At 41.1% G+C, this 5,433-nt stretch overlaps 1 long non-coding RNA gene across 1 annotated transcript; it reads right to left on the reverse strand.

Moving 5' to 3' along the window:
* Positions 1–2,289: 2,289 nt before the first annotated feature.
* On the reverse strand, positions 2,290–4,592 carry LOC133365146 (uncharacterized). The gene is made up of 2 exons (XR_009758113.1): positions 4,535–4,592; positions 2,290–3,467 (listed from the first exon to the last, which is right to left on the reverse strand). It is a non-coding gene; the product is annotated as an uncharacterized LOC133365146 (long non-coding RNA).
* Between the last annotated feature and the right edge of the window lie 841 nt (positions 4,593–5,433).

The raw sequence follows: 5,433 nt of genomic DNA on the forward strand, positions 1-5,433 counted from the left end.
CAGCTATGAGCCTCCAAATTCTTAAGAGCAAGTCTGCATTAGGTGCTCCAGAACATTACAGAAACTTTGAAATGGCTATCTTGTAGCTATCTGCTGCTGCTGCCAAGTCATTTGATGGGTGGGGGCTGACACCTTTAGGTGGGTGGCCATGGAGGGCACTTTGCCAAGCGCAACCTCAAACTTGTGGGTGGCCCTGTGATGAAGCCACAACTACCAGATCATGGCATAGGACGGTTCCACAAAAGTTTTGAGCCATCACACCAAATGCAGCCCACCAGCTATGGGAATGGCAAACCTTCTGCTTGTGACTGCAACAGTAGAGGGGACTGTCACAGAATCTGACAAGCCACAATACATAGCTGGTGGGCTGGATTTGGCTTGGTGTGTCACTATTTGAGAAGATCTGGCATAGGGGCAGAGAATATAAGACTGATCAGTTTTCCAAAGATGAATATTCTTCTTTTTCTTTTTATCTGATTGGTGAAAGGTAGACAATCAGTGGTAATTTGTGCATGTTACTCCATAGCAAGAACCGCTGCCATTATGACCATAATCTGCATAAATTCATTACATTTTAATGCCGTGTCTTTGTTAAATATAAAATTAATAAGATGCATGGAAATAGTCAGACAGTGAAAAAAGCGGATAAAAGAAAAATCAACTCATTTGAAATGTGGTGTTGGAGGAGAGCTTTGCGGATACCATGGACTGCGAAAAAGACAAATAATTGGGTGTTAGAACAAATTAAACCAGAACTATCACTAGAAGCTGAAATGATGAAACTGTGGTTATCATACTTTGGACACATCATGAGAAGACATGACTCACTAGAGAAGACAATAATGCTGGGGAAAACAGAAGGGAGTAGAAAAAGAGGAAGGCCAAACAAGAGATGGATTGATTCCATAAAGGAAGCCACAGACCTGAAGTTATGAGATCTGAACAGGGTGGTTTATAACAGATGCTCATGGAGGCTGCCGATTCATAGGGTCGCCATAATTTGTAATTGACTTGAAGGCACATAATAACAACAAAAAAGGAAACATTGTTAATTATCTTCATGAAATTTTTATAAATGTTTAAAAAGTGTTTATGGCAATAAGATTGATATAAGAAAGAAACCCTATAATTTTTAAAAAGCATTTTTGGCTGCAATTGAGCTATGTGTATGGAGCTCCACAAGTACATGGGGCTCTCATTGATGAGCAAAGAAAATTCCACACATGTAATGTGGGGATTTGTATCCCTGTGGTCATCATTCTCTTTCTTAGAGAATAGGAAATTCTGTTCTGCATTACGTATATGTGTACATACTTATAGCTACTCTACAGCTAAATGCAGCTTTAGAACCACTGTTCATTCACTCATTTCTGGCTGTTTAATAGCTGCCCATGCAAACACATCTTCTTCTTGAAATGTAAATTTCTGAGAAGCAGCAGCACAAGAAATCCAATCTAAGGACATGACTAGCCAATTGGTGACTTAGAATACAACAAATGGACAGGATGCTGCTGGGTTAGGAGGAAAGTGCAAGGTCTATGTTCAAATCCCTGCTTAGCCATGGAAGATATCTGAGTGACCTTGGGTTAGGGGGTCTCTCTCTCAGGACCAAACTACATGAGATGCTTTGTCATGGCGAATTCCCCCCCCCCCCAATGAGTTGTTTATTTTTAACCAAAAGCAGCTGTGAAGAACTGCAATCTGGATTGGAAGTTTGCCCGGGTGGTGGTGGTTAGAGAGAGGAGCTTATCTCTTTCCTCTCATATTTGCCGTCTCTTAGCCTTTTTTTTTTTTTGCACCAGATGGTCATTTCCTTGTTTTGAGTAAAACAAACCTTTTAAAAAAAAATCCCTCAAAGAAGACATTCACAGAATTAGTATCACATGAACTTTGATTCTGAGCCTAGCCCTCATAAGATTTCTGTTAGAATATATAAGACTATTTATTTCTTGATTTAAAAACATTTTGTGCACTGAATAACAAAAGCAAAACTGAATGACTGCTGACTCTTTTATCTTCGAAGAGCGAGTGCCCGCTGTCCCTGTAAGCCCATGGATGGGGAACCTGTGGCCCGCCGGATGTTGTTGGACCAAAACTACCATCATTCCTGACAATTTGCCATTCTGTTTTTATGTATTTAAGAACATAAGAAGAGCCTGCTGGATCAGGTCAATGACCATTCTAGTCCAGCATTGTCTTTTCACAGTGGCCCACCAGAAGCCTATGGGAAGCCATAGTTTATGTTGTTGCATACCCCTTTTTGTCAAAAAATGACCTCAAACCGGTATATATCAAAACAAAACATATCAGTAAGTGTTACAAAAACAATTAAAAGACAGTTAAAAACTGGCAGTAAAACAACATCAAGCAATATAAAATACAGAAAATCTAGGGCCTGAAAAAAGTAAACTTAAACTTAAATATGGCCTCCAAAAGCTTTGGAGAACAAATAAGTCTTTACCATATGCCGGAAGCCCATCAGCGTTGTGGCCATGTTTGCTGTCTCTGCTGTATTCTCAGATGCAACCTGAGATCTTTTTTTCAGAAAGCACAACTTAGCCTAATTAAGATTGCAATACCATAGCCGCACTTTCCATGGAGTGAGCCCCAATGAACACAGTGCAACTTGCTTTTGATAAATATATATGGGATTGCACCATTGGTACATATAACGTTCCCCCCTGGCTCATCCAATTCCATTTCAAGACAAACTGCAGATTAGGCCTTTTTCATCCTGCTCAGCAGTTGCTGCTGTTGCCTTTATGCTTAAGTTTCAGCCTCTTTGTTGATGAATCTGAAAGCTTGCTCACTTCCTTGTGACTTTTTAGTCGATTCTAGCAGCATCACACGATTGTCTGCCCCCTCATGGACCAACACAACTACAGTACTTGTAATTTTTCTTCACTGAAAGTGTAATGCAAAACCAGTATCAGTAATAATTTAGGTAAAGTGGGGGGGGGAAATCATGCAGGGAGGTGGGCAGCTTAAATCAGCAAGTCCATTTAAAGAAAAAAATACTTAAAATTCCTTGCCTTACTCCTACTGAGAAGCTAAGTTCAACTTCTGACCGGCTGCAGTCTCCTTTTTGCTTTGATTTAATGACAGAAGGATCCAGGATGCTGCCAAAGCCAAAAGGCGATATGTTTGACATTCTTTTTCTTCTGGGAAACTGGAAATGACCTTGGACCTCAACACTTATAGTGCAGCCAATTTGTGTGTTTTCTCAACTGTTGTTTCTCTTCCGCTCCCCAAGGGAAACTAAAGGGACTATACTTTTGCCTGAGACAAAATTTTGAATTTCCAAAAATAACTTCTTGGCTCCTTTATAATGCAGGCTGTGTTGCTGCTGCAGTTTCCCCATTTTATCCTCTGCCCTTTTCACTCTTGCAATCTCCTCCTTAGTCTCTTGACTTCTCTACTGACTCTGGTGATGCCATTGGCTCATTTGCTCTGATGTCACGGTAAGCCTGTGTGAGAAGGAGAGGTGATTCAGTGCTGTTTGCTCAGCTGCGGTCATGTCACAGAGGGAGTGAGCAATCCCTCCAAGAAGCTGAGCGCTGATTGATTGAACTGTAGAATTTGAAATCTAAGGTTGTTCACATGAAACCTTGGGTAAATTAAGCTGCATAAGGGTTGCCTACAAGCCTTAGGCTTTTGAATGACTGCATTCTTTGTGTAAATTGAGTGATTTTTAGAGCCTTATAAGAGACAGGCAGTTCACATTTGTTGCTTATAAGGTAGATTCTTGTAACGCATCAGAACTGCATGCATGGTATGAACTTGTAGCAAATTGTGATTCTCATAATGTTGGCATGTACATGTCCACACTAATGGGTTGCAATGCAGCCTGTGAAAATCTAATGTGTAAATGGATGTTACAGAGCAACATAGCAGTGAGGTGCTCTCCCCTTTGTAACACCAAAGCAGTTCCCCTTGCTCCAGCACCAATCCTGAAGGGTAGGCTACTAGCCCTGGGGAACCTGTCCTAGTCCTTCTCTGCTGCCACCATTCACTTATGGGACACCTAGGACAAGGGTACGGTATTCCTACCCCCTTATGGTGGTCTCCTTGAGAGTAGGGAAACAACCAGCTGAACTCAAAGTCTCCTGCCCACCTCCCCTCCACTCTCCCTGGCACTTCACAACCAGTAGCGTAGTCCCAAGCAGCCTAGCCACATGGGAGCATTACCAGCCCTTGAGGATGTTCAGAAACCTGTACAGCCCAGAAATCCAATTAAGCAGTTTATTTGAAAGGAGTACAAGTAAAAATGGAGAGGAAGAAGAAACAGCAAGTATGCAGCTCAAAACAGAAATAAAATGCTATACCAGAATATTGCTCTAAGTAATTCTACATTTAATCCAAACTAACATTGCAAGATATTAGACTGCAAATATTTTTCAAAAAGATGTTTTATTTTAAGACTTTTTCTAAAATATATTTTTAATGTTTTATCACTTGTTGTTTGCTACCCTAGGCTCCCTTTGGGAGGAAGGGTGAGGTATAAATTTAATTAAATAAAATCAAATAAACTTACTCTCAATGGTCACTTCTGGCAATGGCAGCTTCGGGCATCAGTCACAGGCTGGGGAAATCAAGAGGAACAAAGGCTGCATGGGCACAGCCCATTTTTAAGGACTCAGGACTCACATTAGGCTTAAATGGCAGCTGGTACTTTTCATCCAATTAAAGCTCAGGTCACCGTGTTTAGCAGATAAAGGTTTGATTGCTTTTAGGGGATTTGGGGGGAGATGGTTGACACCTTTTGGGAGCTGGGGAAATTGTTATCATGGTGTAAATTACTACTGGGTTTCCCTATAGCTTCCCAGTTGACGCTGACCCATGACAGGGCATTTTCAGTGGTGGCTCCCCATTTGTGGAATGCCCTCCCCAGTGAGATGTGTCTTTCTCCATCACTATTAAATTTCAGGAGGAATTTAAAAACATTCCTTTTTACCAAGGCATTTGATGGCTGAAGAGGGCTGTTCCTGGCAACCTGAAAAACACTGATGGAATAATATTTTTAACTGTGTTTTAGAATGTTTTTAATTGTAATTGTGTTTTGGAATGTTTTAAACCGTTTTTAGTATGTCTTTCTTCTTTGTGTTAAATAGTTTTGTTATGTTTGCCTCCCTGAGCTCCTTCAGGAGGAAGGGCAGGATATAAAACCAATAAATAAGTAAGTCTCTCTTTGCCAGACAGGATTTAACTTGGAAGCTTGTGCATTTTAGGAGGCATGTGTGCCTTATTCACTGGGCATGATGGAGGCCAGGAGTCTGGTCTCCACTTCACGCTTAACCAGCTATTAACATAATGTGTATGTTGATATAGACATCAGTACAGTAGGGCCCTGTTTTTCGGTAGGCGCTTTTAGGCGTTCCGCTAATACGGTGGTTTTCAATTAGAGTAAGGCCCCACTCATATGGCGCTTTCCAC

This window comes from Rhineura floridana, chromosome 10, assembly GCF_030035675.1.
Source record: "Rhineura floridana isolate rRhiFlo1 chromosome 10, rRhiFlo1.hap2, whole genome shotgun sequence".
Lineage (NCBI taxonomy): Eukaryota > Metazoa > Chordata > Lepidosauria > Squamata > Rhineuridae > Rhineura > Rhineura floridana.